The 14,915-nt window shown below is 53.1% G+C and overlaps 1 protein-coding gene across 3 annotated transcripts in view; it reads left to right on the plus strand.

The window, feature by feature from the left end:
* P2RY8 (P2Y receptor family member 8) overlaps nucleotides 1-14,915 on the plus strand; it is a 44,659-nt gene that overhangs the window by 18,095 nt on the left and 11,649 nt on the right. The window contains exon 1 of one of the 3 annotated variants that reach the window (XM_036119277.2): nucleotides 4,974-5,196. The exons of 1 other annotated variant lie outside the window; for it this stretch is intronic. The gene's annotated coding sequence lies outside the window, so the exon portion shown is untranslated. Of the gene's footprint in view, nucleotides 1-4,973; nucleotides 5,197-6,134; nucleotides 6,419-14,915 lie in introns of those variants that run through there. One more of the 3 variants, XM_036119278.2, reaches the window with a different exon arrangement.

Below are 14,915 nucleotides of genomic sequence, written 5' to 3' on the forward strand. Positions count from 1 at the left end.
AGCAAATCTCTCCAAGCACGATAGCATCCTGCTGTCTATGAGCTCGATGCTGCACACTGAGTCTCGAGGACTCTTTCCTTTTTTAAAATTTTCTTAAAGATTATTTATTTATTTGGGGGAGACAGAGAGAGAGCACGACAAGGGGGCAAGGGGCAGAGGGAGAAGCAGGCTTCCCGCTGAGCAGGGAGGCCGATGCGGGGCTCGATCCCAGGACCCCAGGATCATGACCTGAGCAGAAGGCAGACGCTTAACGACTGAGCCACCCAGGCGCCCCAGAGGACTTTTTTATCTTGCAAAACAGAAAGTCTGTCCTCATTAGACACTCAGGCTGGGGATGAGGATCCCCCAGCCCCTGGCACCCAGCACCTGCCCATCTGATGGCTCTAGGGACCCCGTGTCCGTGGAATCACACAGGATTTGTCCTTCCGTGTCTGGCTCATGTCCTCAAGGTGCAGAACGTCCTCTGTCTTCGAGGCCGCGTCACGTTCCACCGTGTGCGTGGACCACGTTCTGTTTATCACCTGCTCAAGTGATTGAAAACAGAGCTACCGTATGATCCGGCAATCCCAGTTCTGGGGATACCCCCGAAAGAATGGAGGTCAAGACCTCGAGGGCATATCAGCACCCCCGTGTTCATAGCAGCATTAGGACCAGTAGCAGAGACGTGAGAACAGGCCAAGTGTCTACGGAGGATGAGCCGATGCAGAAATTCTGCAGGGTCTGAGAAAGCTCCGGGTGAACCTCTGGCCCACCCCATCCGGGGCGTGCCTGGGCTGTTCGTACAGAACCATACGCTCTATCTCTGGTCCTACAAACTGTAGGGAATGCAAGCAGGCTGGACCCCAACTCCAGGCTGTGGGGAGACAGTGGCCGGCTCTCCCCACTCACCCCAAACGTTCCTAAGCTCTGTCTCCTTCCTGCTCCCCTCTATGACCCCAGGACCCTCACCGTCTGCAAGAGCTCTGCTCCCCGCTTCTGCTCCCCTTGGCCCTACCTGGCTGTTTTCCCCTCATTGTCCTCACTGTGGCCTCCTACAAGCCTGAACAGACCCAGGAGGGAGACATGCCTGACCCCCAGCCCTGCACCCTCTCTCCCTCTGCTATGCACCCAGCCCTCCACGCACATACTATCCACCATTACAGACAGGTATCCGACTTAGCAGTGGGAATCTAGAAATGAATTCTGCATGGCCCCCGCCTGTGGAAGGCAGAACGGTGCACTCACCCCCAAGTATGTCCACATCCTAACCCCCAGACCTGCGCATAGGTCCTGGGGCTTTGCAAAAAGGGGATTGGGGTTTGCCGACGGCATGAAGGCTGGCCATTGGTGGACCTGGATGGAGGTGGGCAGGTGACCCTGGGCTGTCCTGTGTGGGTGGGCCCAATGCAGTATGGGTCGTTCGGTGTGCAAGAGAGCCGCAGAGTAGTGCACATCGGGCAGGAGACTCGAGGGTGCTCAGCGGGCTTTGCAGAGCCAATGCACACGGGGCTGCAGGAGCTGGAGGGCCAGGGAAGGGATCCAGCCATGGCGTCCGTGCCAGGAACTCACCCTGTGCACTCCTGGGTTTGAGCCCAGGGAGACCCGTGTGGGACAGACATGCACGCACGCCGCTGCTGCACATTGCTAGGCTGGGGCTCGGGCGTGTCACCGCGGCCGTGGAAAACCAACACACGGACCTCTCTCCTAGCTGGATTCCACCCCCGCGTTTTGCAATGGGAGTGTTGCTGCCTTAAAATAGTAAACACCCAGTACCGTCCCTCCCCCGGGGCGGGAGTCTCCTGGGGCTTGTTCGTAAAACGCTCACGTGGCAAACCTTCAAGGGAAGCCGTGCTCAAGCTTTCACTCCACGCTGCATGAAATGCAAGCTCTAGATTCGTCCACGGAGCCTCAGGCAGCGGCTCCCTGAACAGATCGAGGCGAAGGACCGTCCCTCCAGCCTGTTCCTCTGCAGAATGGCAGAGGACGAAGGTCCCCAAGAGGACGGTTTTGGGGCCGTGGGAGGGGCTGGATCGGGGAGAAAACAAGTCTCGAGGGGTGGATAGCATCAGCCGTCATGACGAATCCCACCTAGGGGGCTGCAGACCCATGTGGGGGGCCCTCTTAGGTGGCTCCCCGAAACCAAAGCTGGGGAATCCCTTCCCATTAGCGCTGCCCACCCTGTAGCGTTACAACTCCACCCCAAACCAAGGCACAGAGCCAGAATGCAAGGCCTAGTCGCCCCAGGAACAGTTTTCAGGGTTCTGAGCCCAGACAGCGAGATTGCAAGCACGTGTCCTTCTTTCTGTCTGTCTGTCCGTCCTTCACGTGCTTCTGCAATGCCTGGAATTCTTTTCACCAAGCATGCTTCTGTTTAAAAACCCCAGTCGGTCCCCCTCTTGCCCCCAACCTGCCCCCTGGTGAGGGAACATAATAGTCCTCTCGGGGATGCCATTAGAAATACCCCACATGGGGCAGATTCAGCAACAGATATTTATTGATCCCGGTCCTGGAGGCTGGGAGTGTGAGATCCAGGTGGGCCAAGGCTGGGAGTCTGAGATCTGGGGGGGCGAGGCTGAGAGTCTGAGATCCAGGGGGGACTGGAGGCTGGGAGTCTGAGATCCAGGTGGGGCCGAGGCTGGGAGTCTGAGATCCAGGTGGGCTGGAGGCTGGGAGTCTGAGATCCAGGAGGGGCTGAGTCTGGTTGTCTGAGATCCAGGTGGGGCTGGAGGCTGGGAGTCTGAGATCCAGGTGGGGCCGAGGCTGGGAGTCTGAGATCCGGGGGGGCGAGGCTGGGAGTCTGAGATCCAGGACGGGCTGAGTCTGTGAGTCTGAGATCCAGGTGGGGCTGGAGGCTGGGAGTCTGAGATCCAGGTGGGGCCGAGGCTGGGAGTCTGAGATCCAGGTGGGCTGGAGGCTGGGAGTCTGAGATCCAGGAGGGGCTGAGTCTGGGAGTCTGAGATCCAGGTGGGGCTGGAGGCTGGGAGTCTGAGATCCAGGGGGGACTGGAGGCTGGGAGTCTGAGATCCAGGTGGGCTGGAGGCTGGGAGTCTGAGATCCAGGTGGGCTGGAGGCTGGGAGTCTGAGATCCAGGAGGGGCTGAGTCTGGGAGTCTGAGATCCAGGTGGGGCTGGAGGCTGCGAGTCTGAGATCCAGGTGGGGCTGGAGGCTGGGAGTCTGAGATCCAGGTGGGGCTGGAGGCTGGGAGTCTGAGATCCAGGCGGGGCTGGAGGCTGGGAGTCTGAGATCCAGGTGGGGCTGGAGGCTGGGAGTCTGAGATCCAAGTGGGGCCGAGGCTGGGAGCCTGAGATCCAGGAGGGGCTGAGGCTGGGAGTCTGAGGTCCAGATGGGTTTGGAGGTTGGGAGTCTGAGATCCAGGAGGCTGGGAGTCTGAGATCTAGGATGCTGGGAGTCTGAGATCCAGGAGGGGCTGAGGCTGGGAGTCTGAGATCCAAGTGGGGCTGGAGGCTGGGAGTCTGAGATCCAGGGGGGACTGGAGGCTGGGAGTCTGAGATCCAGGAGGGGCTGAGGCTGGGAGTCTGAGGTCCAGATGGGTTTGGAGGTTGGGAGTCTGAGATCCAGGAGGGGCCGAGGCTGGGAGTCTGAGATCCAAGTGGGGCCGAGGCTGGGAGTCTGAGATCCAGGAGGGGCCGAGGCTGGGAGTCTGAGATCCAGGAGGGGCTGAGGCTGGGAGTCTGAGGTCCAGATGGGTTTGGAGGTTGGGAGTCTGAGATCCAGGAGGGACCGAGGCTGGGAGTCTGAGATCCAAGTGGGGCCGAGGCTGAGAGTCTGAGATCCAGATGGGGCTGGAGGCTGGGAGTCTGAGATCCAAGTGGGGCTGGAGGCTGGGAGTCTGAGATCCAAGTGGGGCCGAGGCTGGGAGTCCGAGATCCAGGAGGGGCTGGAGGCTGGAGTCTGAGATCCAAGTGGGGCCGAGGCTGGGAGTCTGAGATCCAGATGGGGCTGGAGGCTGGGAGTCTGAGATCCAAGTGGGGCTGGAGGCTGGGAGTCTGAGATCCAAGTGGGGCCGAGGCTGGGAGTCCGAGATCCAGGAGGGGCTGGAGGCTGGAGTCTGAGATCCAAGTGGGGCCGAGGCTGGGAGTCTGGGATCCAGGTGGGGCTGGAGGCTGGAAGTCTGAGATCCAGGCGGGGCTGGAGGCTGGGAGTCTGAGATCCAGGTGGGGCTGAGGCTGGGAGTCTGAGATCCAGGTGGGCTGGATGCTGGGAGTCTGAGATCCAGATGGGTTTGGAGGTTGGGAGTCTGAGATCCAGGAGGGGCCGAGGCTGGGAGTCTGAGACCCAGGAGGGGCTGGAGGCTGGGAGTCTGAGACCCAGGTGGGCTTGAGGCTTGTTCCTCCTGAGGCCTCTCTCCTGGTAGTGTAGACCCCATGTCCTCCCTGTGTCCTCACATGGTCATCCCTCTCTGCGTGTCTGTATCCTCATCTCTTCTTATAGGGACCCCAGTCCTATGGGATCAGGATGCACCCTACTGACCTCATTTTGATTTAATTACCTCTGTAAAGACCCTGTGTGCAAATACACCCACATTCTGAGGTCCTGGAGGAACAGGGTTCCAGTGTGTGAGTTTGGGGCGGGGGACACAATTCAGCCCATGATAGGAAAAAGCCCTCAGAAAGTATACAACCATCCAGGTGCTTACTTGGGAATAACAAGCAGTCAGAGTAAGCTTTTCAATCATTAATACTAAGAGATCTGTTTACAAAGTAGAATAAAATAATATGAAATGTATCCAAAGAAAGCCACAGTCGAATCTACACCCTGTTCTCACCATCAACTTACCCTCCCCAAGTGGCGCCCTGAATATATTCAGGTGAAACCTTTTTTTTTAATAAAAATTTTTAAAAATGTATATTAAAAAATCTGTGAAATCCCCTGCAGTGACCGACTGCGCCCTGCCCCCCCCCAACCTCCCCGGCAGCCCGCTGTGAAAAAGAGGAACCTTTTCCATGCCCCGGGGCTCCGCCTTTCATAACCTTTGTGTGTTTAATTAAATCTGCCGATGACAGGTTGCCGTTACCAGCCACCAGCTGGGTCCCCTGGGGTGGGGGGTTGGGGACCGTGTCGAGTTTGCTGGGTAGGGGACGGACCACCGCGGGGTCCCTTCTCTAAAGGGAGATCTACCTGTGCACCAGCATAAGGGTCCCCACCACACACAGCTCAGACCAGCTCCACGGGGTCAGCTCGCCCAGGACCGTCGCCGTAAGTCAAGGGGACCAAACGGCGGGGGGGTGGGGGCACGTATGCAAGACAGAGTCCTGCAGAGGTCCCCCTGCTCCTGGGGAGGCAGGGCAGACCCCAGGAGAGGGGATGCACCTCTCCACCTTACAGATGCTGCTTGATTGCGGGGTAGGTGGGCAGCTTGGCCTTTGGGATGTGCTGTTATAATCCCTGGTCGCCCCAGTGTCCGACCGAGTGTTTATGGGGCACACAGGGAGAGCGCAGAGCCTGCCCGGCCGGGCCTCATTGCTCCAAGGAAACCCCCATCCTTGCACATCTCAGGATATGCGAACCAGGAAATAGCTCAGCGTCTCGTGGGTTTTCACACAGATCCTCAGCCTCACGCCCAGCGCCCCTCTGCCCAGTCGCCGTGACTGCCCCGTCTTTCCAAAGATGGACGCTCGCCTTCTTCAATGTGGGTTTTCCCAGAATTCTCTGAACACCTGCCTTTCCCGCTTTCTTTTTCTTTTCTCTCTTTTCTTTTCTTTTTTCTGTCTAGGTTTAATGGGGGTGGAGGCATGTTGTTTTCGGTTTTTATGCACCGTACTTAGCATGGACGGAGCGCTGATGGCCACGCCGGCCCCTTTCCCCGGGGTTTTGTGCAGGGAGTTTCTGACCCCTATTGTCCCGATGGGGAAACTGAGGCCCTCACGGAAGGGACTGGCCCAAGACCCATACCCAGAAAGGGGCGCAGCAGAAGGCTGGGTGCCTCGCACGTCTGGGGCTACCGTGGAATGACGGTGTGTTGGCTGAGGCGGGAGGCGTGGGCTCCGCGGGCTCCCTGGCTGGAATCAGCCCCCTCTGGAATTCTGTCCCCCAACGAGGGGCACGCCGGCTCCTGACGGATGAGGCATAACTCTTGGGGTGGCAAACGATAGACACTTGATTCATGCTCTCTTAGGTCAAGGTGGAAATTGTCTAATTGGGTAGTTAGGCATTTCATGTCAGCTTCAGGCATAGCTGGATCCAGGAGTGTAAATGGTTGTCAGCTCCTGATCTCTCTCTCTTTCTCTCTCCCCTATTTCAGCTCTGCCTCTTCCACCTCCCTTCACTATAGGGTTTAGAGTCTCTGGAGGAAGTCCGCTTGCCCTGTGTGCAAGGAAAGAGGTTCCCTAGCAGGCTGGACCCCCTCTTTGGAGAGCAGGACTCAAAGGGAGCAGTGCCTCTTGAGGGTTGTGATGGATCGTGTCAGGGTCAGAGGAGGGTAAGTCTCGGAAAAGTCCCTATGAGCGCAGGGATGGGGCTCTGTGATGGGACACGCTTGGGCCACATCTCAGTCACATGTGATTGACAGTCCTGTGTGATGGACCACGAAGCTCAGAGAGGGATGGGGAAGAAGGGGGCTAGACTCCAGGCTCCGCCGCGGCGGGGGGGGCGGCGGGGGGAGCTGGACTCCCGGCTCTGCCTCGGCTGGGGGGCGGCGGGGGAAGCTGGACTGCAGGCCCCGCCGCGGCAGGGGGGGCGGCGGGGGGGAGCTGGACTGCAGGCCCCGCCACGGCAGGGGGGCGGCGGGGGTAGCTGGACCGCAGGCTCCCCCGCAGCAGGGGCGCGGCAGGCAGAGTCCGAGGAGCTGGGGCAGGGGGCCAAGGGTGCAGGAGGGGCGCTGGGCGAAGATGCACACCGGCCCCTTTCTTCCGTTCATGCGTGCAGGGCTCACGCGGCGTTTGCGGAGCGCTTCCTGCGTCCTTCATCCCTTCTCTCACTCCTACATTCACCCGTGTGTTCCTCGGTGCGCACGGACGGGGAGCCTCCCGTGTGCTGTTCACCCCGCCCCGTGTGCATTTAGCGAGGGCGCCCCGCGTGTCCGGGCCTAAACTCAGGACAGAGCTGTGTGTCTCCCAGGCGTCGCCTGGAGGAGAGGACCCTCACCTCCCCGAGCCAGCAGTACGGGACCGTGCCCTGCGGATGCGCACAGGTGCTCAGACAGGACTGGCTGCTCGCTGGCCAAGGGACAGAAGGGCAGCGTGGCCGGGATCCCCCAGACCTGTGCCAGTGCGAGGGGTGAGGGGCTGCGTTGGCACAGAGTAGGAACACGGTGGGGGGACTCAGGGAGCAGGTGGGCTCGGCCGAGGGGCTCCTGGGGGGACTCCCCAGACACGGGGACGCTGCCGACACCCTCTGCGTCTTCTGTCCTGTGCTCTGAGCTGTGTCCACGCCCCAGGCTCACACCTGCCGAGAGCAGATGTGAACTCACCTGGTGGCGGATGACGGCCAATGGTCTCACGTGAGGACACGTCCCCGCGTGACGGAAACCCAGGGCTGGTCACAGGCGGGTGGGTGCAGGCCACGGTCTTGGGCCGGCCCCCTTCTGCTCCTCAGCACACAGCGTGGCCCCAGAAATGCCCGCCGGGACAGCAGACGCTGGGACAGGACAGCTAGACTCAGGGCACGAGCAGGGCTCAGACAGGACGGCCAGTGCCGCTCACACATCATTGCGCCGGACACGTCGAAGTTTCTACCCGCGGTCAGAAAACGTGCGCCTGGGTCCTCACCATACCTCTCGCTGGCTGCTCAGCTTCCTGAAGGCCTCCGTGCCTCGGTTTGCCCACTTGCGAGGCGTGTGTTTCGAGGACGGCTCGGGGAGAACAGGTTGCAAACACTGAATGTGGGGCACGCCCAGGAGCACCGCAGACGTGGTCTGAGGGCTCACGGACGCTCAGCCCAAGCCTTCCCACCACCCCCGGGACGCGAGCCAGGAAGAAACTGTCTGCAGCCTTGGGACAGAAGGAAATGAAAACAACAGGAGCCCCTGGGAGCCCTGAACCCACAAACCCTGGCTTCCCGAGGGGAAAGTGTTATGTCACGAGTGAAGGCAGATGTTGTCACCCCTTCCTCTTTACTCTGGTCCCGCCACGGGTTCAATTGGCCACGGCAACCACAGGCCAGGAGACGTGGGTGTCCAGCTCCAGACACCCCAGCCGGGCCCCCAGGGGTGGGGACGCCACAGACAAAGGGAGGGAAGTTTCAGAAGCTGGGGTGAGCAGGGAGCCAGGAGGACACGGGGCCGCGCAAGCCCACTAGAACACGGGGAAGTTCAACAAAAATGTCTTCAGGCTTTTTCCGTGCCGCGATCCCCGAGGCCCTTTGTTTTTACGGAGTTAGAATTCACACAGCACACGATCAACCCTTTAAAAGTAAACAATTCAGGGGGCATTTAGTACATTCACAACGTCGTGCAACCACCACCTCTATCTAGTTTGGGAAGATTCTCGTCGCCCCACAAGGAGACCCCGTCCCCACAATGCAGTCCCCTCCCCGTCTTTCTCTGCAGCCCCAGGTGACCACCAATCTGCTTTCTCTCTGTGGATTTCCCCTCTGGATGTTTCACCTAAATAGCATCACACAGAATGTGGCCTTTAATGTCTGCATCCCTCCCTGAGTGTTGTGTATTCAAGGTCCGATTATGTCGCAGCAGGTGTCAGAATTTCACTCATTTTTCATGGTTGAGTAATATTCCTTTGTATGCATGGACCATCTTCTGCTTATGCATCCATCCGTTGATAGAAATGTGGGTTGTTTCTACCTTTTGGCTGCTTTGAATAGTGCTGTTATGCACATGCGTGTACATGCTTGTGCGTGGACATATATCTTCATTTCTCTTGGGGTTTACGTAGGAGCAGAACTGCTAAGTGATAGATAGATGGGTACATACATACATACATACATACACACATACATACATAGAATGGGTGATGAATGATGCATAGATAGAGATGATAGATAGATACATAGATACACAGATACATAGATTGGGTGGATGGATGGATGGATGAATGTGTAGAGATGATAGATGATAGATGATAGATAGATAGATAAACAGATACATATAGATGAACAGATGGATAGATAAATGGATGGATGGATGGATGGATGGATGGATGGATGGATGAGGGATTATGGATGGATGGAGATGATAGATGATTGATAGATAGATACATAGATACATACATACATAGATACATAGATAGACACATAGATTGGATGGATGGGTGGATGGATGGATGGATGGATGGAGATGATAGATAGATACATAGATACACAGATAAATAGATCAGGTGGATGGATGGATGGATGGATGGATGGAGATGATAGATAGATACACAGATACATAGATTGGGTGGATGGATGGATGTATGAATGGATGGATGGATGGATGGAGATGATAGATAGATACATAGATACACAGATACATAGATTGGGTGGATGGATGGATGGATGGATGGATGGATAGAATGATATAGATAGATAGATAGATAGATAGATAGATAGATAGATAGATGATAGATGATAGATAACAGATATAGATGGATAGGTGCATGGACAGTCTAGATAGGTGGGTGGGAACATTCACATGGAATATTTTGCCCTCCATTGCCTCATTTCAATGCACAGTTCACCATCTTACTTGAGGAAGAACTCACTTTTCATTGAACCCTCCTTCGGAAGGAACCAGCCCTGCTGACACCTTGATTTGGGACTTTTGGCCTCCAGAGCTGGGACAGAAAGTTTCCATTGTTTTAAGTCCCCAACTTGTGGTCACGTGTTGCCGTAGCCACAGGAAAGCAATACTGTCCCATCTTCCATGGTGGAAACTGGGCTCACAGAGGGAGGTCCCTGCCCGGGGCCATCCAGCTCCCACTGAAAGAGCTGGGACTTGAACCCAGGTCTTGCTAACCAACCCCCCCCCACCCACCCAAGGCTAGGCTGCTCATCACCAGGCCATCAAGCCTCCATGGACACACTGCAGGGCAGGCCATCGATTTCACACGGAAAAAAATGTAAATGTGTCCATTTAGGGGATTTCCTCCTCCCCCACCCCCAAGTCACCACAGTCTTCCTTCCATTCATTTTAAGACACTGCTTCTTTGATGAAACAATAAAGTAAACATCTAATTTCATATAAATTTTAACTGTGGATGGGGGGCTTGGAGCAGATGAGTTTTAGTTAACAAGCAAGGTCTTTCTTAAGCAGAATGATGAATTATACATTGAAACGAGGCAAGCAAGGGGAAATATTTGAGGCAAATGTGCTTCACTTTCTCAACCATTTATCTAGACAATCCATCCACCTAACCATTTATATCTATCTGTCTATCATCTACGTATCAAGCTACACCCATCACCCATCAATCATCTATCTATCTATCCATCCATCCATCTATTCCTCTGTACATGTATATCTGTCTATCTGTCTATCCATCCATCCATCCATCCATCATCCATCCATCCATTATCCATCCATCTGTCCATCTATATCTATCTGTTAACTATCCATCTATCTATCCATCCATCTATTTATCTCTCTATCTGCTCATCTGTATCTGTCATCTATTTATCTATCTATACCTATCATCTATCTTATATCTGTCTGTCTATCTAACTATCCATCCATTTATCATCTGTCTATCCATCCATTTATCTATCCATCTGCCCATCTATATCTGTTATCTACCTATCCATCCATCCACCCATCTGCATGCCCATCCATCCATCCCCCTCATCATATCTATCTACCTATCTATCTATCTATTTATCTATTATGTATCTACCTACCATCTATGTATCTATCATCTACCTATCATCTATCTATTTATCCATCTACTTATCAATCTTCTACCTATGCATCCATCCAACTAACTGTATGTATCATCTATCTATTTACCTATCTGTCTAAACCTGTGTTCCATCAGTCATCTACGTGTCTCTATTGTCTATGTATTGATCTGCACATATATGTGATGCCCTTTTTTAAAAGACCCTTCTCTGGAACCCAAGCACTTCCTGACATCACCTGGAGATGCACGTCTGTCTGTCTTCATCAGCATGTTGGGGGAACTCTTTGCATCCACAAGAGAGAGGTTTAAACACTATCTGGAAAACAGGAAAATGTGTTTGCCCAGGGCGTTTCACACCGAACAGCTCCTGTCCCCGGGGGGTTGGAATCAAGAGGACAAGGGAAGGGGCCCATCCTCAGGTTCAAGCAGGTGCGAGACAATTGGGATGCCTTGGCCTCTCCTCAAACGTTCCTTTGGACTGTTTTCTCTTTGGTAGAAACTGGATGAGGACAATGAACCCAGCTGTAGTTAAACTATTACATGGCACGTCGATATATTAACCTAGAGAAGAGATTTGAATTGCTATCTTTGAAAAGAGGACAGCTGTAGTACGTTGACTGTGGACCTACCCGCCCCTCTCTCCATCGACTCCTTCTACAGATCTCGCCAACGTATTCACGCGGTTGCCTTTCTGTTTCCTTCGTGGTGGAGGTGCCTGAAATTCCTGTTACGTGCTGCTTGCAAACTGCTATTTCCCAGCAGGTCCCCAACCCCCAGGCCGGCTGGGTTTTCTTTCACAGAATGGCTGTTCACGTTAATTAATGCCTGCACGCAGTGGCTTCCTGCCTTACAGACAGAAGCTGCTTTGACAGGTGCCCCTCAGAACTGCTAAGGAACATGTGCGTAGGGGGTGCAGCTTGAAAATGGAAAAAAAAAAAAAAAACCCAACAGTGTAATGCAAACAGAAAGCAAGGGGCTTGTTGCACTTCAGAGAATCTGGTCTCTGGTTGGTGAGGTAGCCCTTTGGTTGTGACCCACTCCGGGAAAAAGACACAGAAGGCAAGGAACTGCGATCACGGCTGCTGTCTTGCAGGAGGCGGAGATTAAAATCTGCACACTCCACACACGTTTAGACAGACAACTGGCATGCAAATCATCCGTCATTTACAGTGCACTCGGGTTGTGCAATGCAGAGGGAAATAGGAGAACAGAGAGCGGTAAGACCATCACGTGCGCCTGTGTGCATAGAGGGAAGGATTCTTGCACTGTGATCTGAGCAGAGGGACGGGCCCTCCGTCCCCCACCCCCAGCCTCGTCCACCAGCTGTCCCCATGACTACTGCTCTGCCACCTCTTTGAAGTGCAGAGTGTTCACTCAGAGGTGACGCAGCGGTAATGGATGACTCGGGTCTACAACGGTCAAGGACCTTGAGGCATGGAGGCATTGGTGATATCCTGTCATACTTAAAGAAGATGCCGTGACAGGCTGCAAGGTGACCAGGAGGCCACCGGTGATGCAAAGGCCCCCTTTGGAAGGCCCCTCGTGGACGGAGAACCGTTCCGCATCCTTACCAGCATTGGTTGTTGGCGGTGTTTTTAGACCCCAGTCATACCGATACCCGTCTCATCGTGGTATCTCATTGTGGCACTAACGTGCATTTCCCTGATGACACACCATGGGGGGTACCTTTCAACAGGCTTCTGTGCCATCTGTTATGTCTTCTTTGGTGAGCTGTCAGTTCAGATCTTTTGACTTGAATCAATAATCAGATGGGGCTGTTTGTTCTCTTATGGTTGAGTTTTAACAGTTCTTTGTATATTTCAGATATACATATTTTAGATGTGTGTCTGGCAGATATCTTCTCTCCGTCTCTGGCTTGTATTCACGTGCTCTGGACATTGTCTTTTCCAGAGCAGAAGTTTTTAATTTTGATGAAATCCGGCTTATCCATTATTTTTTTTTCATGCATCGTGCCTTTGGCGTGCTGTCTAAAAAGTTATCACCATGCCCAAGATTATCTAGATTCTGTTCTATGTTAATCTGGAGAAGTTTTATACTTTTCCATTTTTACACTTGGGTCTGTGACCCATTTTGAGTTCATTTTCTGTGAAGGATATAAGGTTTCTGTCTAGATTCTTGGTTTTTTGGGGGCGGTTTTTTTGGTTTTGGGGTTTTGTTTGTGCATGTCCAGTTGCTCCATCAGTATGTTGAAGAAGCTGTCTTTGCTCCAGTATATTAACCTTGCTTTTTTGTCAAAGATCAGTTGACTATATTTATGGGGCTGTTTCTGGGCTCTCATTCCATTTCATCGGTCTATTTGTCCATTGTTTTGCCAATACCACGCTATCTTCATTGCTATAGCTTTATAGTAAGTCACAAAGTCGAATAGTGTTAGTTAGTCCTCCAACTTTGTTATTCTCCTTCAGTATTGCGTTGGTCATTCTAAGTCTTTTGCCTCTCCAGATAAACTCTAGGATCAATTTGTCGATATCCACATCTCGTAAGGAGGTGTTGGGATTGGAGGTATCTCTCTTCTATCCCACACAGGCCATGGCAGGTTAAGGCAAGGGCTTACAACCTCAGCTGGGGGAACAGTCAAGCTCAGATGGGTGACTGAGCTCAGGGATCTCTCAGGTACCATTAGTTTCCAAGAGCTTCTGATCTTATGTTGTGTTTTCTTAGATCCGATCATTCATACGTTCACTCAGCAGACACTAGGCCTGGGTCAAGAGCAGGCGTGATGACATGATTGCCATGACAATTACAAGACAGCTTGGGCAACAGCCTGAGGATGACAATTGGAAACTAAAAAGCTGTGGAAGCACTTAGAAAAGAGGGAGGAGAATAGTTTATAGTTACAGAATGGAAAAGATATAAGACATAATACAGAAGACATCATGGGAAAGATCCTGTGACATAAAGATATAAAATGTTAATGCAACATGAAACACCGCCAACAAAATTAAAAGATGGGTGGGTGGATGAATGTATGAATAGGTGAATGGATCAATAGATAGATGATAGATAGATAGATGATAGATAGATAGATAGATAGATGATATGGATGGATGGACGGATGGACAGATGGATGGTTGGATGGATGGAGAGAGGAAGGGAGACAGGGATGGCCAGATGGATAGATAGAGAGATGACTCTGGGGTGGGACGTCCTATGCACTGTAAGACGTTGAGCAGCATTCCTGGTCTCCATATACCAGACAGCAGTATCACCCCATCCCCACCCAGTAGTGACAACCAAAACTGTCTCCAGATGTTGCCAAGTGTCCCCTGGTGGGTCTAGCAAAGTATCCCAGGTGAGAACCCTTACCCCCGAGCTATATGTATTGTCACCCCTCCAGTACCTTTTATCCATCCAAGAGATCTGTCCTTTTTCTGAATCAATAATCAAAATGTTTCTGTCCTCTTCCATGCAGTTCCTGAGCCTGTGGGTGGGCTCCTCACCTCTCTCTGTTACCTTGCAATCCTGCTCTTTTCATGCCTTATCTTTTCTTGAAGGCTCTTCCCTTTCTTTAATGTAGGATGATCATGGTTCCTATCATTCTTTCATTGACGGAGTGTGTCAATGAAACCCCTTCCCTCTTTTGTGTGTGTGTGTGTGTGTGTGTGTGTGCATTAGTTTCCTGGAAATTTGCTGTATCAAATTACCCCAAACTGGGAGCTGAAACAGCACAAATGTATTCTCTCTTATCTCTGGGCACCAGAGTCTGAGACTAAGGTGTCAGCAGGACTGGTTCTCTCTGGAGCATCTCAGGGAGAGTCTGTTTCATTCCTGTTCTGTCTTCTTGTGGTTGCTGGCAATCCTGGGTGTTCCTTGACCTGTAGGAGCATCACCCTGTCTCTGTCTCCATCTCCACGTGGCCTCCTCCCCACGTGCCTGTCTGTGTCCAAATTTCCCCTTTTTGTAAGGATGCCAGGCATTCTGGAGTCAGGTCCCCTCCTGCTCCAGTATGACTTCTTCTTAATTTAACAACTTGCAAAGTCTCTATTTCTAAGTAAGGTCACATTCTGAGGTGTGGAGAATTAGGACTTCAGCATACAGGCTTGGGGGAGGCACATTTCAGCTCATGACAACCACAGACTTTCTTGTGTCTTTGGTGAGTTGCCCACAGTTGGCCAGAAAACCCAA

This window comes from Halichoerus grypus, chromosome X, assembly GCF_964656455.1.
Source record: "Halichoerus grypus chromosome X, mHalGry1.hap1.1, whole genome shotgun sequence".
NCBI classification, from domain to species: Eukaryota; Metazoa; Chordata; class Mammalia; order Carnivora; family Phocidae; genus Halichoerus; species Halichoerus grypus.